Source organism: Pelodiscus sinensis, chromosome 6, assembly GCF_052426305.1.
Source record: "Pelodiscus sinensis isolate ZL-2025 chromosome 6, ASM5242630v1, whole genome shotgun sequence".
In the NCBI taxonomy this organism is placed as follows: domain Eukaryota; kingdom Metazoa; phylum Chordata; order Testudines; family Trionychidae; genus Pelodiscus; species Pelodiscus sinensis.
Window position 1 is genome coordinate 64,276,739 of NC_143057.1, and position 25,503 is coordinate 64,302,241.

Genomic DNA, 25,503 nt, shown 5'->3' on the forward strand with positions numbered 1-25,503 from the left:
AGCAGCCTGGCTTCCCCTTTGGTTCCAAACTGCAAGGCAGTCCCAGACTGCTAGGCCTCTTCTTCAAGCACATGGAGAGAGCCTCCTCTCTCTCTCTCACAAGTCCCTCCTACCTCTTTTGTTCCAATGGCTCATGGGAATTGTAGTCTGGATTCTAGCACACAGCGTCTTTTAGAATAAAACAGAGGCCCCTTTAGTAAGGGGACTACACATATAAAAGAAAAAATAAGCATATACAGGGCAATAATATGCTATGCCCAGATTGCCCAGCAAGCTTGTTTGCACTATGTTTACTTGACAACAGACCAAATTTGGTGCAGAACATAACAGAGCTCAGAGAGGAAGCTGGAAAGCTAGTTCCTATGACCATAAAAAGAACTAGAGAGGCTGGAAAACCATTTTTTACCACAGCACGGTCAACACTGAGTTCGATTAAAAAGAAATAAAGCTGATCTTTACCCACTAGATTACGGGTTTTTGAACTGCCAATGGAAGAAAGGAAAAGTAAAGCCACTCCCATAAGAAACAAAGATTATTTTCCGTCCAAAAAATCGGAAGAGAATAATTCCAAACTTTGTATTATCTTAAGTTCTATAAGCATAGCTTACAGTCAATATTGTTTAAAGAAAAAAAAGTAATTATTTGAAAAACACACCTTTAAAATAGAAAATTACAAACAATAATTCCTTAAAAAGTTATACCACCTAGTAATTTATAAGGTTTGTTAATCTTAGATTTATATACTAACAAACAGGTTGCTATGCATAATAATCAATAGTTCTTTGAGTAGTGTGCGCTCCACTATAGATGTATGTGTGCCCAGTGCCTCAAATCAGAGATTTCTGGTAGCAGTGTCCATTGAGCCTGCACATGTGCTCTCCCTCCTGGTCTGCCCCCAGGTGGCTCCCCACATGTGCCTGCTCCTGCCTACCTCCCTTCCCCCGTGCTGTGTTAGAGACAACAATGCAGGTGGGGGGTGGCCCCACAGGAGCCACTGCTTGTGCCTGCCCTCCCATGTTGCTGCATCCTTTTTTAAAGACAAAGTAATTCTAAGGCCATATTTAAGTTTCTCCTTACTATCACTGCATTTGCCATATGAATCAATCTAGATCCATCTCCCTGTTTTTTCCCAAACCCACTTTGTGACACTAGGAAGATGATTCTTTATATGCTACATGTTAGAAGAACATTAGCATTCTACTTGGAGAGGACTAAGGACATTGGGAAATCCTCTAAACTTTCTTTTAGCCAAAGAAAGATCCCAAAGCTCTGTAATACTGGCTCAAAAGGGTCTCTGCTTACATTAATCACTGTTTTCAAGGGCACAATATGCTTCTGTCCAGAGTCCATATGTACTCTTTGAGGTCAGTTTCTATCTTCGTCATATTCCGTACAGATACTCCTATCTCAGTCATCTGTAGAGCAGTGATTTGGGCCTCTGCTCACACACTCACAGAACATGTGGTCACTGAAGATTCAGCCCCCAACACCATCTTCCACTCTATAGTACTCTATGTAGTAACAGACTCTATTCCAAGTCCCAGCCTCCAGTGGCGAGTACTGCTTGAGAGTCACCAATAGTGGTGCACCCATAGGGACACTACTCAAAAAAGAAGAGGAATTTACTCACCTTATGCAGTAACAACAATTCTTCGAGACGTGTGTCCCTATGGGTTCTCCACAACTCACCCCCCCCCCCCCCCGTCTACTTCAGAGTTCTCTATACAACTCTGCAGTGGAGAAGGAAGGAAGGGGCTTTTGCCCAAACAGTGCTAGATAGTCTTGAGGCAGACCACGAAGGAGGTAGAGCACATGAACAGGATCAATAGACACTGCTCCCAAAAATCTCTGATTAGAGGCACAGAGGCGCACATACTCCTACAGTGGAGCACCCACAGGGACTCGCATCTCGTTGCAGTAACAGTGGTTGAGTAGCACTCTCTCTCTTTGAAGATAACTATTTCTCTAAATTATGGTTTGTTTATATTATTCCTTGGAAGCTGGGCAACCAGTAGGAGGTATGAAACATTCATTCATCCCTGGGTCTGATCCTACTAATCTATCACCATTGTAAATTAGGAGAATCTCCACTGAAGTCCATGAAATCGCACTAGTTTTAAAAGTGGTTTGTAATCAGAATCAGATCCCATCTCAGCAAATATTCAGATTTAGAGGCATCTCAAATTATATAAGAGTATACTGTGACTGGTATGTGAGAGAGAATTGCAAAGCAAAATCCAGAGATTCTCATTTCTGTACTTAATTACATAAGAAGTGTCCCAAACAGTCTCAAGAGTGATGGTGGTTGTTATTGCCATTGTCTTCAACAGGACCAGGATTGCACCTGAGGTGAATGCAGAGCGAGAAACAGAAATCAACAGTCTCTGGAGGGAAGTCTGAAGTGCTGATTAATAACACAGGAATCTCTTTAACTCAATCAGTCCTGAACTTTAAAAATATTTTGTGTTTGAGTTGAAGAGAAGCTATAGTTGAGCTAACACCTGAGTTCAAAAGCTCTTGAAACACCTTTGGACTCGGACTACGTCTCCTCTAATCTTGATTTCTTCATACTGAGAGTGGGACCAAAATCTTTGCTGGTGTTACAGGTTAAACCTCTAAAATCTGGGGGTGCATCTAGACTGGCATGATTTTGCACTAAAATGTCCGCTTTTGCGCAAAATCTTGCCACCTGTCTACACTGGCCACGAGTATTTGCGCAAGAACACTGACTTTGTAATATACAAAATCAGTGGTTCTTGCGCAAATACTCTAACGCTCCTGCTCAGGGATAAGCTATCTTGTGCAAGAGGGCCAGTGTAGACAGCAAGTTAATTTTTTGCGCAAGAAAGCCCGATGGCTAAAATGGCCATCGGAGCTTTCTTGCGCAAGAGAGCATCTACAGTGGCAAATCTTTTGCGCAAAGGCACATGCCAGTATAGACGCTCTCTTGTGCAAATACTTTTAACGGAAAAACTTTTCCGTTAAAAGTATTTGCGCAAAATCATGCCAGTCTAGACGCAGCCTGGGACTTGTTGTCTGGCAACATCCGTGGTCCACCTGGACCCTGTTCAGGGGCTGGGCTGGTAGTGGGGAGACCAGCTCTGACCACACTGTGCCGCTGTAAGAGTAAGGAATACAGTCCTGCCCAGGCCGGAGGCACCAGGATGGTGGTACCTGGGAGCACAGCCTTGGCTGAGGCTGGCACAGCAGGGAGCGCAGTCGCACCCAGACTGGAGACAGCAGGGCCTGGTGCTCAAACAGTATGTCCTTGGTCTTCCTCTTTCTTCTAATATAGTTGTAGAATATCTTCTTGTACCCTTTATGTCTCTATCTAGACTGAGCTTGTTTTGTGCCTTTGCCTTTCTAATCTTGCCCCTGAATACCTGTGTTATTTGCTTATATTCATCCTTTTTTAATTTGACCTAGTTTCCCCACTTTTTATATGATTCCTTTTTATTTTTAGAGCATGTAAGATCTCCTGGTTAAGCCAAGGTGATCTCTTGCCATATTTTGTATCTTTCCTATGCAGTAGAATAACTTGCTTTTGAACCCTTAATGATGCATCCCTTTGAAAAACTACTAGCTGTCTTCAGTTGTTTTGCCTTAGTCTTGCTTCTCATGAGACCTTACCTACCAACTCCCTGAGTTTACTACAATTTGCCTTCCTGAAATCCATTGTCTCTATTTTGCTGTTCTCCCTTATATCATTCCTTAGAATCATGAACTCTGTGATTTCATGATTTTTTACCCAAGCTGCCTTCCACTTTCAAATTTTCAAGCAGTTCCTCCCTAGTTGTTAAAATCAAATCTAGAACAGCTTCTCCCCAGTAGCTCTCTCAACCTTTTGAAATAAAAAATTGTCTCTTTGAGACTAACAAAATATATTTGTTAGTCTCAAAGATGCCACAGGAATACTTGTTCTTAAAGTTATAGACTAACAAGGCTATCCCTCTGAGACTGTTGACTCATATTTAGCTTGTGGTCCTCTGACCCCCAGATCCCTTTCTGTAGTGCTCCTTCTTAGACACTCTTTTTTTCATTTTGTATGTATGCAACTGATTGTTCTTTCCTAGTCTCTGCTAATAGTTTTATGAGTCAACAGTTTAACACCTGCCCCCCAAAAAAACACCCCCACACATCATTCTAGGATGTATTAGCATACGTGATGTAGGCAAGACATGAGAAGTAATTCTTCCTCTCCTTTCCATGCTGATTAGGCCTCAACTGGAGCATTGTGTCCAGTTCTGAGGTGTGTCTGTCAGAAAACTGACAAATTGGAAAAGTCCAGAGAAGAGCCAAAAAATGATTACAGGTTTAGAAAACATGACATATGTGGGAAAATAGAAAAACTGGCTTGTTCAGTCTGGAAAAGAGAGGACTGATAGAGAACATAACAGTTTTCAAGCACATAAACAGTTGTTTCATGGAGAAGGGAGAAAACTTGTTCTCAGCAAAGGACAAGAAGCAATAGGCTTAAATTCCAGCATTTAGGTTGAATATTCAGAAGTCTAACTGTCATGGTAGTTAAGTATTGGAACAAATTACCTAGGGATGTTGTGGAATGTCCATCATTGGAGATTGTTATTAGCTGGTTAGATAAACACCCATCAGGGATGGTCTAGAATAATATTTAGTCCTACCATACATAGGTGTCAATTCCAGGGATCTTATGGAAATAAATTAGTGGATGCTTAGCACCTGCTGGCAGCTACATTCCCCCTCCCCTCTTGCTGGTGAACAGCTCTTCTGCTCAACTCCTCCTCCTCCTCCCTCCCAGCACCTCCCGTTGTCCGCAAACAGCTGTTTTGTGGCTTTCAGAAAGTTCAATGGGAGAGGGAGAGTAGCGGGAAGGGGGTGCACTTAGGCTACCTCTACATAACAGAGCTGTTTCAGGATACCTAATAGCTATTTTGCATCTTTAAATGCGCTCATTATTTCAAAATATAGTTTGAAATAATGGGTGCGCTATTCTGGCAACCTAAATTTAATAGCTTATTTCAAGGTAAGGGTGCTGTGTAGATGCAACCTTAAGGGAGGCAGCATGGAAGAGTTTTTGGGGCAAGGGCATGAAATGGGGATAGAGTAGAATTGGGGTGAGGGTACCCCTGTTAGATGGGAAGTTGGTGTATCTGCCATCCATGAGTGTAGGGGAATGGACTAGATGTCCTTTCAAGGCCCTTCCCTGTTCTTTTAACTCTTAAGTGGAGAAAGTAAATTTTGACTTATTCTCTGACCTGAATTCAGTCTAACATAATGCACCATAAGTTTGAAATTCTGTGCATACAAGTACTGAGCACTAAAATTCAGGATACAAAGCTGAAAATCCTACATGATCACTTCAGGTCTCTCTTATCTCTAGTATGTGCAACTACTGCTTACAATATGCCTTTTTGTGTTGCAGCTACTGCAATGATAAAGCATTCACCTATAAGTCTTCATTTACAACACTGCTTTAGAAATAATGGCATTATTCCTCACTCCTCAACTAAGTGAAATCTTTTATTATAAGTTAGACTTTGCTGTGGCATCTAAAATGCCTGGCTTTGACAGCAGGATTACAGTTCTACTTTGAAAGCAATCTAACTCAGATCTAGCTACAAGTCTGAACATTATCAACAAGGCACTGCAAACTGCTACAGTTTCAATAATTTTTGCAAGGAATTTGTTCTCCATGGAACATAGCACTTGTTTTTCAGTAAAGAGGTATTCCTCTATATTCTTACCATACAATACATATGCAAATACTACAGATACACACATATCAATCATGTATATTCTCTGTTTAAATTAAAATTGCTGTGTCAGTAGATGAAGTGAAATTTATTTTATCAGTACTAGTATTAGTGAATGCTATAAGCCATGTGTTGATTAATTTCTGTTTGCTGCTATATCAGGAAACATAGACGAGTTACAAGTTAGGTGGACCTGCAAATGTCTTATAAACAGTAATTGTGTTCCCAGTATAAATTACAAACCAGATGACTTACATTTCTCATTTTGCTGTTGGTAGGCTCAAATTTGTTATCTTTATTTAAAAGCCTTTGGGGCCAAGGTCATTTGGAAATATCACCCCTCAATACCATGCTATCTGCCTATCAGTTACAACTGTGGGCATTTAAGTACTCACATACCACTAGTATTACCTGGACTGATGGCCTTGGGTGATTAGAATGGGAATGAGGGAGAGATAGATGGGGCCAATAAACTTTCCCCTGGGACTTAGGACTATGTTTTATCCATAGTATTGGAAAGAAAGGTAATAGAAGCAAATATGCTTTATAACATGTTAAAATTCATTAAAAGCTTTTTAATCTCTTCCTTGTTTCTGAAAAAGCATTTTCAGGCATTTTTAAAAAAGATTTGCTGGAAAGACCATGTCAGTGTTGGGGGCAAAATGCTGTCTCCCAAAGATTTCAGCTAACTCTGTGAATGAATATCTGAATGTGTGAGTGAAAATGTAAAGTAAATCATATGATACCCAGTGATATCCAGAGAAAAGCACACAGATTCCGTCACATAGAACTTTACAGATTCCTTTGATAAAGTTTTTTAGCAGCTCATCACACTTTCAGATTTAGACATTATACACACATACGATTAGTTGACCAGATTTAGTATTCTGTGTCTTTCTTCTGCCTTAATTCGACCTGAAATGATCTGGCTTCTTTTTCCCAGTGGCTGAGCAGAATGTTGCAGCAAATACCCCAGTGAAGACCAGAAATGATTTTATAGAAGACTCAGTATTCATTAATCAGAGGGATTTTTTTTCTTTTGATACAGTATTTATTATTTGGCTCCAGTGATTTCATGAAGTCAATATTTATCTTTTACATAGAAAACAAGTAAATAATATTTACTTTGCTGTTGTGAAAGCTAAGGTTGGGCACAGATTATATTAGTTACCAAGGTAACTATGGAGTAGTTACCTTGGTAAGAAAGAAATCATAGATTCCTCACTAGTTGAAAGTAGGGTCATGGAGCTCCCCATCTCAGGAAATAGATACAAATAACACCACAGGACAACCGGCCTCTGCTAAGTTCCACTATCAGGGAGTTGACCCAAGTTAAAAAAGAACTGTCATTTTAACTATTGTTCTAAAATGTATTTGAATCATAAATAGAGTATTGCTTATATATCTCTATTACACCACAATGAATGTGCTGGAGCCATTGTGGGACTTTCAGGCCTTGTCTATATTTACGTGAAGATCAGTGCTCCACAGACTGATCTTCCAGGGACTGATTTAGTGAGTCTAGAAAGGACCCACGAACTCGAATGCTGAAGGTGCCTCTATCAACTCCACAGGGCTGTGATGAGTAAGGAAAGCTGAGTCTAAGAATCAAAATTTGGTATTTTAGTACCCAAGTAAACAACATAAAAGAGCTTCATCATAAATGCACCCCTCTATATTACATCATTGTGATTAAGGTGGTAATTTTACCCTTTTATGAAATCTGTAGTCTCTATTTATAAGGTAAAATGTGTATTATGTTTAAGTAGCATTCAGTATTCCAGTCAAAGGCTACCCTGGGAAATGATAACGTTTCTCAGGGAATCTATACTTGGGTATAAAAAAATTTAGAAAATATTGATTATTAAAAAACCAAACCTTATAAATGAATAATGAGGGAAAATAAACAAAACTTGCAGAAAGCCTTAATGTGCTTTTGTAAAAATCTACTTAGAAACTTGAATTGGTAAACAACAAAATGAGACTTTTTAAAAACATTATAATTTTAAACAGCAATTAGAAGGCACAACAAAAGCCCTGGTACAGTAAACAGTGTAGCAAATAACAGCCGCACGAAAACTAGTGAGTTCTCCTATTATTGGGAAATACTTTGATTAAAAAAAACCTCCTTAACTCTCAGCAAAATGGAATTGAGAAAGTTGTTTTGCCTTAAAACAGTACTGAATTTAAGAGAACAAATATTATATTAAAGACCTACGTTTTTTAAAAGAAAAAGTTAAACATCTTGGCTACATCTAGACTGGCATGATTTTCCGCAAATGCTTTTAATGGAAAAGTTTTTCCATTAAAAGCATTTGTGGAAAAGAGCATCTAGATTGGCACGGACGCTTTTGAGCAAAAGCACTTTTTGTGGAAAAGCGTCCGTGCCAATCTAGATGCAGTTTTGCGCAAGAAAGCTCCGATTGCCACTTTCGCCATCGGGGCTTTTTTGCGCAAAACAGTTTTTACCTGTCTACACTGGCCCTCTTGCGCAAATACATTTGCGTAAGAGGGCTTTTTCCCAAATGGGAGCAGCATAGTATTTGCGCAAGAACACCGACAATCTTACATTAGATGGTCACTGTTCTTGCGCAAATTCAAGCGGCCAGTGTAGACAGCTGGCAAGTTTTTCCAGAAAAGTGGCTGATTTTGCGGAAAAACTTGCCAGTCTAGACTCAGCCCAAGTGTACTAAAGAGTCATTGTATTTGTGTTTAGGTTTAATTATCAAATTACAGTATTTTGGTCAGTCCTCTGGACTGGAAACAATCAAGCTATTTGCCTTATGTTTAAAAAAATTCTGTTCATGTAAAAAATGAACAGAAGAAATAATTAAACAGCTTTACTGCCCTGTTTAGTACATATTGCATTCAGTGCACATTGAGAGGAAGATTTTAAGTAAATAATAATTAATACAAGTTGTTTAACATTACATAGTACAATCTCTCCAGGGCTGCTCTTTGCACATGATCCAAGGGGTGATCTCTCTGTCCCATTTTATAGCACAGACTGATTCAGTTGGTGCTCCATTTCCATTCTGTATCAGCCCACATAACAAGTAGGGAGGGCACCCTAAGCCCTGCACTTGCATTTTTAACACATTGTCCCCTGGAAGGAAGAAGCAGTCACTGGGCTTCCCAAGCGAAAGGACTGTTCCTGTGGGAGACTCCTGCACAGCCACATCAAAGACTACTGGCAGTCTACTCCATTGCTGTGTGACTGAGCAATAGCCTCTTGCTATTTGGCACTGTGTGTTTATGATATGCAAATATATCATATGCCGTCCTTTTTGTGCATATGCTAAGTATGTTAAATTGTACAAGCAAAATAAGCCTGAAACAAGAAAGATTACTTAACTACTGTATACAAAGAGGCATAAAACAGTTTCTCTATAACAATTTGTTATAGCCAATGCTTTCATAGACATTGAGCTGGTGACAGACTTCACCAGGACCTGGGCAATGTGGTGGTGGGGGGCGTGGCTCAGCTCCAGACCCCCATGGAAGGGGCATGGCCTCAGACAGCCCTCTGCACCACCTGGACCATGGTGTGCCCCCTCAGCCAGACCTTACCACCATCCGGACTGCACCATGCAAGGCTCCGGTGGCAATTTAAAGAGCCTGGAGGTTGTCGCTGCTACTGTTGCTACAGTAGCAACAGTCCAGAGCTTCTGACACTTTTAAATAACTGGAGCTCTGGCTAACTGCCCCTTCTTCCGCTTCCATTGATAGCCTTGCACAGACACATATTTCTGTCTAAATTGAGAAATAAAAAGTGCATACAGGTTTATATCAGCAGCGCACAATAACTTCGATTCACTTACTGCTGTAATAAGATTAAGGGTTGTTTTATTTTTTATAGTCAGCTGCTAGTTGTCAAATATAATTACAGCAGACTATATCTAGATTTAGATACAAAGATCTTGTGATGGGACAATGGATACATTACTCAATTGTATGGGCAGCCATGGTGATTTTAAGATTCTAGAGGCTCCAGCATAACTCTCATATTTCTTCTTTGTTCCAGAGCCCAATTCTCTCTCTTCCCTCTCTGGATCCTCCTCACTGGATATTAATACCATCACTGATTTCCAAGATGCAAAAACTGTCCCCCAGAAGTGCAAGGCAGAGGTAAGATCTCTATGTAGTATTATCATGTTCATAATTTTGTTGCAACTTTCATGATATTTGGTGTTTTACATAAAGCCTCAGCTCCTAAGTCCAATGATTACACGAGAATCTCACTTTTCATTTTAAAACGTTTCTAACCTAATGTTTGTGGAGAAAAGCCTGAGCATGACCTGAGTATAACTTTCATACTACAAATAGGACCGTTACTTCTGAGATGTGTTTTGCTGTGTGGTGCACTTCTTCACTGCAAGGCCCTCCTATTGGATCCAAGGTAATGGTAAGAAGGAACTGAGACAGCAGTATTTTGGCAGTCCTCTTCATAACTTTAGTGCAGAGTGAGAGTAGATTAGGGATGTTAAAATGTGTTTAAGTAACTATCTAATTATGAGCTCATAATTATGAGCTGTTGCATGTGAGGAGCTGGCTTTTAACCCAGCTTCTGCTTGCCCCCTGTGCTGCTGCTTCGGATACAGAGTTAGCATTTGGGCGGGGGAGGAAGGAGGCATCTTCCTGGGAGCCAGTGCATGTGGGGAGCCAGCTTTTAAGACAGCTCCCCATGCATACTGCGTGCCTGCATGTAACTGTGAACGTTAACTACTGAGCCCAGGCTCATCAGTTAACCATATACACGGTTACACTTTTATATGGCTAGAATTCGGGGAGAGCGGGAATGGGTGTGAACTGAATCATAGAATCATAGAATAATAGGACTGGAAGGGACCTCGAGAGGTCATCGAGTCCAGCCCCCCACCCTCAAGGCAGGATCAAGCTCCGTCTACACCATCCCTGACAGATGTCTATCTAACCTGTTCTTAAATATCTCCAGAGAGGGAGATTCCACCACCTCCCTTGGAAAAATCCTGCTAGGAAAAATTCTCTAATCCTGGATACGTAAAGAACCTGAAGTGCACTACACATTGCAACAAGCACTGGAGCAATGTAAATGAGATGCCCCCATGACTACCCCCTGAAACTTCCCCATATTTATTATTAGTTCTTAAGAGTTTCACAGTTTTTAAAATAATCTCATAAGTTTTGGACTGGCCAACTCAACCCCTGAGCTTGGCAATACTGTTTATAAAAGGATAAGGAATAATTCTACTTTCATTGTAAAAATATTGATAGTGGAGAGCTACTCCTGAGAGCCTCACTATGAAGAAAGTGTGTTCTTACAATGTCTTACAAGAAAAAAAAATGACATGGTAAAATCACAACAAACACAAGCCACTTTTTAACCTGTGTTAGCAGTTGTGTTGGATTAAAGAATTCTGGGGCTCTATGCACTATAGACATTGCCCCTTCCTCTACCATGATTGGCTCTGTGACTCAGTGGGTCAGAGCACCATTCAGGTTTTTCCTGCTCCCCCAGTGGTCAAGGGCCCACAGCATTGGGAGGCCAGAGCAAGTACATTAAGTTCACACGGGTTAATCTGGACCAGAATAGCAGAGCTATGCTCTGCTCTAGTCTTTACTTTGACCTACAAGGACACATTAAAACTACACATTACCTATTTTCCCTAATGAAGACTATGCTTCTGCTATGGTTGTGCTGAGGGGCATAGGAGTGGCAGGGCCTAGATCACAGGGAGTCAAGAGACACAATGGTGGAGCTGCAAGTGTATCAGAACCAAGAGAGCAATAAAGTTGCAGCTCACAAGACTGCTCCTCTACACAGAGCCACTTGAAGCAGCAGGGTTTGCACCTGGAATAGGACTATGACTAGCAGTAGTAGCTGTATTTAAATCATTCTACACGCCAAATATTTGTAAAAATGGCAAAGATGTGGTGGTTACTTTGTATGGTTACTTTGTATGTATCGGTTATGTTTGTGTTTTTTGATGAAATTTTCATCACTCCCTTTTCAATCTATAATGTGGTTTTCTTTGTTTATATATATATATACACACACACACACAGACTGAGTGGTATCCCTGTTGACTTCATAATAAATTTTCTGTGCTCTTATGATTGCTTTCAGTGTGCTGAAACAATGTATGAGACTAAGTTATGAATACAGGTCTTTTTTCCCTATAATTCATTTATATCTGGAAACAAAAGTCTGCAATTCAATTTCTTTTCTGTCTCAACAAATTTCCTTTCTGTAGACAGGAAAGCCTGCCTTATCTTTGTCCAATTTCAATAATTCAGCATTGTGTTTGATAACATTTTATTTTCCATGGTATTATATTAAGACCCCGTTTCATCGGTGTAGCTGTTTTTATTTTCTGTAGTCATATGAGTTGAAGAGTTTTTGCTTACTTGATAAGTTCGCTATTAAACTCTCTATCCCTGGATCCTTATGTCTTTCATTCATTTAGCTTTCAGTATTTCTTGTAAACCACACAAACTACTTATTATTACACAAAAATCACCTCATGTCAAATTGACTGTGAATGGACAATCCAGCCTTCATCCTTCCAGTGCATTAACAGTTTTCTAATTTTCAGACCATAGTCAAAGAGCTAATTTATATTTGTGCAGATCTTTATATCCCTAAGGATACAAACTAATATATACAATGTGGGCTAAATTATCTTATTCTGTGGAAACATCCTTGTGAAAGTGATTGAAATGATGTTGTTATTCCATCAGGTGAACTTCCTGTCTTATCAGTCTGGGAAAAGGGTGAATCTTGGGAAGATTGTGCAGCTGTGGATGATGCCCCAACTGTGTGGATATTGCATGAATCATAAAGAACGCCCACAGATTTTGGGGTATTTTCTATGTGCCTCTTCCAAAAGTACCGAAACTGGCAGCATGATGCACTGAGGCACTATCCTGCCAGTGGTTTCCCTCATGGGCCTAGATATTACCCTTCCCTCTAAAGGGCAGGAGAAGATACAAAATAAGGGCTTGTGATAAAACTGCCAGCATTAACACGCACCAGCATCCCCACAATTAACTCCATACTTTTGCCACAGAGCAGCTGTTTTCCACTTATAGCAAGAAAGGTGTGATGTTTGGTTAGCTCTTCCTCCCTACTTCTGTGCTTTCCAGCCAGACTGGTAAGGAATTTGTGTGAATGAGATATTTGGCCAGGTTGAGTGAAAAAGGGTTATATATTAGAACTCTGAATCCACAGAACATTGCAATGTAACACACAGTAATTTAGCTGAGTTTCTGTGCCAGTAGACTGGATGCCACACACCTTAGCTATAAATTGATAAAACTTTTTAAGTGGTAAGAGGGAATCTCTATTTTCATTATATAGGAAGGAAATAGGGATTCATGCCTTAATTTTAGACAAGAATCAAACAAATAAAACAAAAAAAGCTTGAGGACTCAGGCGAGGCTAAAAATGACATTTATATCCAAACAGCATTTTAGAAATTGAGTTTTTGTATAATTAAAACATCTTTTAGATATGAATAGAAAAGCAATTGAGATGTTCTACAAAAGATGACTTAAAAAAAGAGGTATTACTATTCTGAAGGGTTTGTGAATTCATCAAGGGATATTACAGCTATGGTGTAGTGTACAAAACAAGCAAGATGATAAAAAGTCACTGCATGATGGATAGTTTAATATAATGGCATAACACATTTAGTGAAAGTTGGCTGACAACTAAAATATTCATGCTGAGGGTTAGGAAGGATAGAAAATCATGAAGAAATGGAAGGATGGCAATTTAAAATAATCCTGGACAATGTACTGTAGAGTTTGAAGCTGCATGAGTGCACTTGTTCTCAGGAGAGTATCAAAGAGTTTCCTGAGTTGAACATGGTAGACGACAGTTTCCTGATCCAAGAAAAGAAGAATTTAAAAAGAAAGGAAATCAATCATTCTAAATCTACCTCTATTTCTACCACTGGAGAGGTACTGATTAAGAATGATAGGATAACAGAGAGAATTGGGGCTAATGACCATGGATTTTCATCAGACACATCAGTGAATGGATTCTAGATTTCAAGACAGCCTATGTAGGGTAAGATACAAAAAGAAAAAGCTTTTAAATCTTTTCAGTGTAACAGACTACAAAATCCTGAAAATTCAATGTAATTAAGGTGTGATAGACTACAGCAAAAATGCAAGAAATAAGATGTGACCAGAGTGGCTTTATGAAGGACTGTTTAATGATGAGAGAGGGAAAAAGTACCTGTGTTGAAAACAGAGAAATAATTCAGGTCAGTTAAAGCCTGCAGCCAAAAAGATAAGGACAGTAAAGAAGCAGAATGAACTAATGGCTAGCAAAAGGGATTATGTAGACTAAGAATTTTTACAAATATCTCATGGCAATAAAATGCTAGAGAGAAAGTAAGACAATAAACAAAGACAAAATGAACAATTCTAAAAGGACTGAATTGGTCATTTGTTTTAATCAGTTATTAATAAGAAAAAAATAGGAATGACTGGGATGTAACATAGGCCAGGTCAAAATTGCATCAACAAAAATCAGGTAAGGGGCTGCAGAACAAATTCACCTTATTAATCAGTACATCTGATAATTTATAAACAAAATTTGATAATATCACCTTATTTCTCAGCAGACTCTCAGTCACATCTGAATTCTAGCACCAGGCAAGTTGCACACTTTTCACGATTCCCATACCAGACAGTGTATGGATGTAACTACTTCCGTTAGGAGGGAGTCCCCATCTACCACCACCCTTCTTCTCTTGATAGGGGTGGCCATGGAACCCTCATCCCTAAGTCAATTCACCCCATGCCCTTCCTTCAGCAGACTCTTCCAGGGAATTCTCAGAAGCAGTATTTGTGCAGAGAGCGTAAAGTAATTCCTTACCTCTATCTTCATTGTTGGTATTTTACTTCTCCTTGTCCTGTAGGATTCATGCTGCTAACTTTCTTACTTAGAATCATAGAATCCTAGGACTGGAAGGGACCTCAAGAGGTCATCGAGTCCAGTCCCCTGCCCTCATAGTGGGACCAAATATTGTCTAGACCATCCCTGATAGACATTTATGTAACCTACTCTTAAATATCTCCACAGATGGAGATTCCACAACGTCCCTGGGCAATTTATTCCAGTGTTTGACTACCCTGACAGTTAGGAACTTTTTCCTAATGTCCAACCTAAACCTCCCTTGCTGCAGTTTAAACCCATTGCTTCTTGTTCTATCCTCAGAGGTCAAGATGAACAAGTTTTCTCCCTCGTCCTTATGACACCCTTTTAGATACCTGAAAACTGCTATCATGTCCCCCCTCAATCTTCTCTTTTCTAAACTAAACAAACCCAATTCTTTCAGCGTTGCTCATAACACACCTGTTAATACATCCCAGAATCATGTTTGCTTTTTTTGCAACAGCATCACACTGCTGACTCATATTCAGCTTGTGGTCCACTGTAACCCCTAGATCCCTTTCTGCTGTACGCCTTCCTAGACAGTCGCTTCCCATTCTGTATGTGTGAAACTGATTGTTCCTTCCTAAGTGGAGCACTTTGCATTTGTCTTAATTAAACTTCATCCTGTTTACCTCAGACCATTTCTCCAATTTGTCTAGATCATTTTGAATTATGACCCCACCCTCCAGATTAGTCGCAACTTCTCCCATCTTGGTATCATCTGCAAACTTAATAAGCACACTTTCTATGCCAATATCTAAATCGTTGCTGAAGATATTGAACAGAGCCGGTCCCAAAACAGACCCCTGAGGAACCCCACTTGTTATACCTTTCCAGCAGGATTGTGAACCATTAATAACTACTCTCTGAGTACGGTTATCCAGCCAGTTATGCACCCACCTTATAGTAGCCACATCTAAGTTGTATTTGCCTAGTTTATTGATAAGAATATCATGCGAGACTGTATCAAATGCCTTACTAAAGTCTAAGTATGCTACAGGTATACTTGTTCCTTAGTCTCCCACGCATACATGATGCTCTGATTCTTTCGCATTCTGTACCCACAATACCAAACCCTAACATCTATCTAGGAAGTTTCCATTTTCTCTGGTGCAATGCAGGGCCATTTACTTGGGTCTCTAGTCCTTGACTCTTTTATTCTAGTATGGAGACCAGCTTGCACTTTGACCAGAAAAACTCACTTCTTCCCTCAGGGAGAAAAACAAACATGGCACATCCTATGCAGGTCACAACAACTGATTCCTCAATATCCATATTTTCTATCTTGTATCAAGAGCCTCTTCAAATGTTCTATTTACTGCAGAAGCCTGAAAGGCAAACCTTGTATGGGTTCTCCTTCCTAGGTAATCTCCCTCTGTATGCTTCTCCTCTGTTTGCAGATGTATACATGTCCTCACATGGAAACGGTATGAAAGTGTAGGGAGAAAAGCCAAGGAAAGCTAAGGCAAAGAAAGAGTTACAGCTGACAAGAAATGTTAGACACAACAGAAATGGGGTCTTCAGATGTGTCAGATAAGAAGATAGATCAAGGACAGTTTGGCTCCTCAGCTTAATAAAGGTGGGGAGCTGGTAACAAAAGATGATAGAAAGGTAGAGCTGCTCAATACCTACTGTGCTTCAGTCTTTTCACAAAAAACAACATAACCAGATAAATAGCAAAGTTGCCATAGACAATAAAGGGCGCGAAGGGCTGCAGATTGGGAAAAGTAAAGATGTCAGAGATCTTCTGACCAATTGGAATGAACTAAAATCTCCAGGGCTAGATGCCATTCACCTGAGGGTACTAAAGGAATTAGCTGTAGAAATCTTGGCGCCACCAGCAGTATTATTTATCAACTTATGAATGATAGGGCGGGTCCCGGAAGACTGCAGAAAAACTAATGCAGTGCCTATCTTTTAAAAAAGGGGAAAAAGAGAAGGTGAGAAACTATTGCTCAGTCAATCTGACTTCGATACCTGGAAGCTACTAGAGCAATGTATAAAAGTCATGCATTACTACTAATGAAAGCTTAACTGCAGTGAGGGTGATGAAAAATTTGCCAATTTCCTTGAAAAACTAAATAAGATCTGCAGTTAGCTAAGCTCACTAGTCAAGGTATTTCTTGTGATCAGTACTGGATAGGGAATTGTAAAAGGATACTGAAGAGAGTGTAATTATTACCATATCTATTTACTGTTGGTAAAACTAGTAAGATTTTTTGTACCATCACAATGCTCCTATAAAACAACTGGACAAGTGTATTTTGATTAGGTATGTTAAAATGCATTTATTTAAGTAAATGTGTAACCACTGAAAATGTCAGCGGTTACATATGAGGGGCAGGCAACTCCCTGGGCTCCGACCTCCACCCCCTGCACCTTGCTGCCTCTTATACATTAGCTCATCCGTTAACAGTGTACATGTTTACACTTTCACAACCCTAGTTTTGAGATGCAGTATTTTTATTTTTGTTAGTTTATTTACTTGCAAATCTACAATGAGTTTCCTAGTCATTAATTTGCAAATCTACAATGAGTTTCCTAGTCATTAATGGGAATTAGCAAAATTCTATTGCCATTGGAAAAAGTGAATCCACAGAATGTTTTAAATATTTTTGGTCACAGCAGGTAGAAGAGGGAGGCTATGGATAGTCTGACAATTGAGAATCAGGATCAATTGGTTTTTTTTATTGTTATAATTGATGTGGTGAGACTGCAAGAGAGTTGAGAATCTGGGCTGGAGTCACATGCAAAGTGTGAATTTAAGATGACTATGCAGTTAGGAAGGGCTAAAGGTACAGATGTGTGTGACCTTCTGAGTCCTCCATTTATAAATTACTGCTCCATTTATAAATTACTGGCATTCCAGTCTGCATTTCCCTGCCTATTATAATCCCACCCAGTCTCTCCACATTCATCTATCACCAGGCCCTCTTTTCCTTGAAAAGGACACAATTTAATACATGATATAATTATGATTTGCCACTATTGTCCATGTCTCTATTGCAGCTTGTGTTCACTGGTGCACAATTAAATCTTGATTACTTGAGATTTAAAATGCCCCTGAGATTTCTGGTCACAATTGATTAGGAGACCAGAAACTATTCCCGGAGTTTAGCACTATGCAAGGATGAGAAGTGAACCAGTACTATGAAACTGGGACAAATCTTTGGTTTGGATGGCAATGGCACTGTGATATTGCCACACAAATGACATTCCCTTTAACCAAGCATACGTTGGTTACAGATAAACATGATGCTATTTTGCTGCAGGCAAAGGTGACATAATAAACATCTAAACTTTAGTAAAGCATTTGACAATGCCTCAAAATCCCTCTAGAAAAATTAATTAAAAAGGTGTGGCTCTAGATACAGGCAGTCCCCGGGTTACATGGATCCGACTTACATTGGATCCCTACTTACAAACGGGGTGAGGCAACCCCGCACTAGCTGCTTTTCCCCCCAGCAGACCAGGGAGACGCGAAGCTAGCGCCCCCTCCCCCCAGCAGAGCAGGGAGATGCGGAGCGGCTTTTCTCAGCAGACACCTCAGCTTGAGAATAAAGGACTGAGGGAAGTGAGGTGTGGGAGAATAAAACTGAGCTCTGGAGAAATGTTTGGCTAGAGTTTCCCCTACAATATGTACCAGTTCCGACTTACATACAAATTCAACTTAAGAACAAACCTACAGTCCCTATCTTGTATGTAACCCGGGCACTGCCTGTACTGGGTTTGAAAAGAGATTTAAGGCTCATTAAAAAGGCAGTTATAAATAGCAAAGTACTGAATTGGGGGGAGGTGTTCTGAAGGTATTTTAGGAATATTTTCATTTAGCCGCTTCATTAATGGTCTTGAAGAAGAGGTAAATGGCATATTAATGTTTTTAAATAGCTGATATCAAAATATCCAAATTAAGAGATGCTGCAAACACCACCGAGGGAAAAGTAGTACCACCACAAAGGAATCAAGGGAGGCAGAATAGGGAAGAAACAATAAAATGAGATTCAACCTGAAAAACACAAACCAACATTTCTGTAGAAAAATAAGCCAAAATGCAAACATGTAATGGAAGGGGAACACTTAGAAAGCAGTCATGCTGACAGAAAGGGAATTCAAAAGAAAACAGTAATGATTAAGGAGCAGACAGAATTGACTATATATAAATAGGGCTAATGGGACTAAATTGAGCATACGGAAATAACAGCTGATTGTCTATTAGAGTGTGGAAAAGTCTCCCAAGAAAAAAGGCAGTACTTTCTTAAGTAATTTAAAAAATAAAACTGGACAAAGAACCCAAGAATATATTATAAAGAATGACCTTTGTTGGCATAAGGATGAACAAATTAAGCTAAAAGGACTTTCTTCTCCTTGATTTTTTTATGAAACTTTGTAATGGTGAAATATGTTTGTACTGTAGGATACTGCTCCTATTTATTTACTATAGATCCAGTAGTGAAATCAAATATGCCCCAGGAACCATTTTCATTTTTGGAAGGGTTCATTAATTCATTTTACTTTTCATGAGCAGATAAGCTCACGATCATAAATGCATATTTAAATAGACTGCTGTATGTGTCTCATATAAAGATCTGAAAAGGATAATTACTTTTACTTAAAAACAGCTACCCCTCTGATACTGTTACTTAGGATAAGAATTTCCTAACACTGCACAACAAAACATCTTCACAAAATTAAATTGCAACTTTGTTCAGTATTATAAAGTAAATTGGATGATAAGTAACTGGCCCCCTATGATGCCTTACACAGACAATAATTGTTTATTCTCACACTTACGAAAGCATATTATCAGAAATTACAATTTTTGGAAAAATCTTTATATTAAACAGCACTAACAACCATGTAGTTTCTTGAGTAAAACAAAGCAAAATAACTTCTACAATTTCAGTAGTGCTTCATTTATTTGCAAACACATCAAATCGTAAAAGATACTAATTGTGCACAAGAACGAACCCATATAGTAAGATGTTAAGACTCAAAATCAGACAGTTAAAATTTACATATTATAGGAAAATCTGCATCAACTGCACAAAATCCAAGTAAACAGGCTGCAAGGAGGTACGGGCAGGTGCTGCTAGTAACTATAAATTGAACCCTTTGGAAGCCCGCACCCTGGTCACTTAGCACTAAAGATAGTAGGTGTCCTTAGGTACCAGGGACTTAGGCAGCCTGGGTTCATCCTGGAAGGATAGATGGGATCCCTTACGTGTGTGTGTGTGGGGGGGGGGGAATCTAATAATTTCTAATTAGCTCATGAGTTGGATAGCTCTGAGAAGAAACCAAACAATACACAGTAAAACTCCAGTGGTCCAGCATCCAATGGTCCGGCACTCCTGATGGTCCAGCACCATCTGGGACCCGGAAGTGCTCCAGGTAACCGGACAATTGGAGCTGCTCTGCCCCCTGCTTCTCCGATTCAGCCGTTGCTGAAACTGACCAACGGCTGACTTGGGGAAGCCGGGGGCAGAGCAGCTGGGGTGCTGCCGGGATGGTCCCGCAGTGCAGAGGGGCGCATCTCCCCCACTCCACCCCAGACCCCTCATAGCCCCCGCTTCTGATAGTCCGGCGTATCTGATAATCCGGCACCCCCTGGATCCTAAAGGTGCCGGATTATCAGAAGTTTACTGTATAAGACTGAGTCAGGGAACAAGAAGTGGGGCTCCACATAACTGTTGCTATGTTGTGATGTCCTGGAAGCATAAACAGTAATAAAGAAGACACTTGATAGGGTATGGTGGATCATGCATGCTGATTAATTTACAAAGAGGGCTTACAAGCCAGAGGTTTCCAGGAGCTGAAGGTACAGCTCAAGTGAATAAAATAGTTGTGGATGTGGAATTCCATTCTTCCCTGCTCTATCCCTGCCTTTCATCAGCACTAAAACCCACATAATTTTAAAAGTAGAATTTTAGTGATATGCAAATTAACTCATTGTCTACTATGTATGAGATTTTACACATGGAGCTGGCAAGCTAAACAAAGCTTTGTAACTATATAACTACAACTTTTCCTCCTATTCCCTCAAAAACATGCAATCACAAAAGCAATCTTCATAGCGCAACAAGGGACTGCAAAGTCCTGCATAACTGCTTCACATCCTCATCCCACACAGCCGGGGAATGATTCTGGCATGGCAGAAGAGCAGGAAAGGGGATAATTGGATATATCTACATTACAAAATTAATTTGAAATAACAGACGTTATTTCAAATTAACTTTAATAGCATCTACACAGGCAAACCGCTATTTCAAAATAGCGGAGCCCTTATTTTGAATTTGGTAAACCTCATTCTACAAGGAGTAATGCCAAATTCGAAATAGCTATTTCGAATTAAGTGCTGTGTAGACACTTAATTCTAAATAGGGGGCCTCCAGCCCTTCCCAGGGAGCCCTGATGGCTACTCTGGGCACAACCAGGAAAGCTTACTCTCTTCTCCCCCAGCCCGGAGACATTAAAGGGGTAGACCCCGGCCACAGTGCCTGTACCAGCTCCAAGCTTGCCAGCAGTGGCCACCGGGGCCCCTGACCCAGTGGCCCCAAAACATCAGCCAGCAAGCCACTGGCAGCCAGCCCTCCACCACTCCCCAGGAGCAGTCTGCCAGGTCCCAGGAGCCTGACAGGGGCTGGAGAAGGCGGGTGCCTTCCTGGTCCAGGGTGGAGATCATGGACCTTATTCAGGTTTGGGGGGGATGCCCCCAACATCCATGATCTCTGCACTAGATGGAGGAATGCAGCCGTCTATGGCAGGATAGCTGCCAGCCTGGCCTCCAAAGGCCACATGCGAACCCAGGAGCAGGTTAGTGTGGAAGTCAGGTTGGTCCGGCGAGACCCCCAACTCTGAACTTGCCCTTCCCCTTATTCCCCTTGCTTCCCCCTTCCAGCGCCCTCCTCCCAGGTTTCTCCCTCCCTTCTTCCACCCTCTCTCTTCCTTCTTCCACCACCTTTTCCCAGTCTCCCCAGAGGTTCATCCTGCCCCCCTTTTGTTCAATAAACCCAGTTTCTATTTTTGAACATGCGTGCCTTTTATTTGACATCAGGAAGGGGGGCTAGGGAGGAGTAAGTGGAAGGACGTGAGGAAGGAATGGGGCACGAGTCCCCGGTGGGGAGGACCAGGGAGGCTCTGAGGGCTTCTCAGGGTGGACGCTCTCCCTCAGGGCCTCCTGGATCCTGACAGCCCCCCAATGGACCCCCCGGATGGCAGCATGCAGCAACGACCCCACGAGACGCACCAGTGTGCCCAGGGGCAGCTCTAGCTCCATGTGGCCTACTGCTGTGGTGTCCTGAGTGCGGGCACTCAGGGCACTCCAAGACAGGACTGCTTTGCTGTCCCTCATCAAGGTAGACAAGCAAGTGGGGAACCCTGAGAACTGTCTGCCCGGGGTGGGAGTAGGGTCCTTTTAAGCACAGAGCTCAGTTAGCCTCAAGCAACAGCCCCACACACCAAGTCCTAACCTGATGCCCTGCCAGCACTGGTTCCAGCCAGTCTTAATTTTGGTTCAGGGTCCACTCTGTGGTCGTGCTATTTCAAAATAGTTTTTGTGTATATATGCATTATTTCAAATTAGCTTAATTCAAATTAACTATTTTGATTTAAGTTAATTCGAAATATAGCACTGTAGTGTAGACATACCCATGAGGGTCCTATTTTTGTCCTCAGAAGAACTTTGGATCTTGAATATTTTTGTTAAAAACCATTTAGGTTCTTCTTTAAGAAAAGACCATGTTCCAAAAGGACATTGCTGTCCCAGAGCATGACAGGCACTTTAGCACTGGGGTACAGTATATAATTTAATCTGTATTCCCTCCCATATTACAATATAGATGGATTCCCATAAGAGAATTTAAGAACAAACTCTTCTTGCTTATCTGCTAACATAACGCTTGGGGGTAATTTTTCTGCACATTTTAACTGCAGCACAGTGCCCTTTGATGTTAACTACAAATACATCAGTTTCACAGGCTCAGTTCATTCTCTTCTCCGCAGTTGCTGACACACTATTCACACAATATCCTGATACATACCTTTTGAACGACTAATTTTTGCTTTCATTTCTATAAGAGACATTATATTGATACACTGCATCAGTGCAGAAAGGAAATAATGCCTCACATATTTTCTACCTTTTGTTCCCTTGCTCAAAGGAGGTGGTAATTTCCTATTGTCCTCACTTCCCCTTTGCTGCTTCAGAATGGTTGAACTATGCTGTCTTATCCCTAGGAGAAGAAACCAAGGATCCACCCCTCTGCCCAGACTGACTTTGGAAGAGGGGTTCTTACTTCCCCTTGTATTCCTACATCTGTGTGCAATCAATTCCACAATAATCACAAGGGCCAACACACTTATTTCCCCATACTTGTGTTGTATTGTACAACTTTGACCTAGGAGTCTACTTTAGCTACTTTTCCGTTACTGTTTCCCAATGCACACAGTATTTGATGTCTCACAACAAAATAGTGAGAGATCAATTTACAACAGGAATAAAGTTGACAGACAAAAGGACAGGAGAACAGCCTATAAAGAGAAAGTAAGGGAAATGAATAAATACAGTTCAGAAAAAGGAAAGCCAGGAAAATAAGGAGGTACAAATAGTCATGACACCAGACGTGGAGCACCCACGGGGACTACCCGAAGAAGAATGAGTATTCGCTTGAAATTAGAAAATGTCATTTCTTACATTATGGAATATTACACAACGAGAAATAATCAATTACAAATATTTACAATTAAACTGGAGGAAAAATTGGTTTAAGCCAGAGATCATATTGTAGGAGTAAAGGGAAACAAAAAAGATAATCCAGAAGGTACTTGTGACCTTGTCATTTATGGGTTTTCACTATTCATTCTCTCAAATTGAGTAAGTAAAACATAATTCTAGAACTATTCTATTCAGCTCATTGTAGTTGGAACACATACGCAAAATTCCATGCCTAATGATTTGTGTATTTTAAAAGTAAATGTGTGTGACATGTAATGTATGTAAATCATATACTTAGAATGGCCACTGTTGAGAGGTATATTTCCTATCAAGGTGTGCTATACATGCATATGATACATATATAATATTAAATACAATAATTAATTGTGCTAAATAAACAATGAAAGGGAAGAGTATAACTACGTCACTCATAGGTAATTAGATGTGTAAGTTAAACATTGACAATATTTAGAAGTGAGTCCAAAGAAAAGTCAGTCTGGTTACATTGCAAAAATTCCTGTGAAAACAAAAAAGCAGAAAAGAGAGTAAAGGCATTTATTCTGTACAGTTGTCCTTGCACTTAAGTTAACAGCAGTGTGATACAGACAGACTCAAGAGAAATGATGAATACTGCGGGAAATATCACCATGAGAAAAACAATATCAAAACCCAGCGTTAAAATGATAAAATCAAATTATTATATTCACTCCAAGAGAAAGTGTCTACAAGCAGATATATGATTTACAAAATTATAATCAAGGCATACCACAAAATTGGAATTTAAAGCAGAGCAAATTCTACAGCTTTTTCATTTTGCTCATCACAGCAGGGAACTATTTAAAATATTTAACATAAATATTGTTCTCAAGAAAATTGCTTGTACTAAATTGCCAGGAAATTTGGAGGGTGAACAATATGTATTGTGGGAGTGCTGGAGAGTCATTGAACCAAACAACAAACTCCTGTGCATGATGGAAACCACTTCAAGCTGGGAGGAGTGGGGGTGGGTGCAGCAGCACTCTCAGTACTAGCATCTATGCACTCAGCAGGTAAAAAAGATCAAATTTAGCCTAGCTGAATACATGTATTTCCATTTGATAGGAAATTAAATACATGGGACACAAAGGGAATTGGAAATTGCATAGAGAACCAGATTTTGATTCCATAGCAGGTTATTAAAGACGAGTAAAATCATGACATCTGATTGGTGGTATATGAGAGAGAGATCAAGGACTGATTGGACCACAGGCACTGAACTATACTTCTATGATTAAAAGAGGCCTCCAGATCAGAATTCAGGCACATTGGTGGAGACATGAACAAGTTTGCCTTGCTGATTCCTCACCTACACCTGTCTGGAAATAAATAGCTTTTCAAGATGTGTCCTTGGTTTCATTAAGGCTGCTTTGTGTTGCCTCCAGTTAAGTGGCCAATTGAGAATTTTCTGGGGGAGGGGCAAATGGAGCCATTGCAGCTCTTACACCAACTTTGGCATTGACCCCTGGAGCAAACCAACCAACCAAACCAAATTAAATATCTCAGTTGCGTTTTTTCATCATAGTAACTTCCTATAACAGAAGTTAGTTTCCCCATTTTAAAACTAAGAAAACAGATGTTCATTTTTTATCAAAAACTTCAACTAGAAAAATATGCCATAGCAGTAAATTTGCTAGAATTATCATTTCTGTTGAGTAAAGCTGCTTTCAAAAAATGTATCACTATTAGAGGAATTTGAGTAGAGCTCAGATAGGCATAGTTTTTCAATCCATTTGTCTGTATGTCTGGAAGTTATACTTTTGAGTCTGTCACTTGTTTCCTACACAATGCCAAAAAGGTCTGAATACCCTAGACTCATTTCTTTTCAAAATTATGTGCACGATAGAATGATAGAATCACATAATACTAGAACCGGAAGGAACCTTGAGAGATCAAGTCCAGTCCCCTGCCCTCATGGTATGATCAAGCACTGTCTTGATCATCCCTGATAGATATCTGTTTAACCTGCTTTTAAATGCCTCCTGTGATGGATATTCCACAACCTTCCTAGGCAATTTATTCCAGTATTTAACCATCCTGACAGTTTGGAAGCTTTTCCTAATGTCCAACCTAAACCTCGCTTGCTGCAGTTTAAG

At 40.2% G+C, this 25,503-nt stretch overlaps 1 protein-coding gene across 6 annotated transcripts in view; it reads right to left on the reverse strand.

Annotated features, from left to right (window-relative positions):
• Window positions 1–25,503, reverse strand: part of FER (FER tyrosine kinase) — a 340,298-nt gene that overhangs the window by 36,847 nt on the left and 277,948 nt on the right. The gene's annotated exons all lie outside the window — the stretch shown is intronic.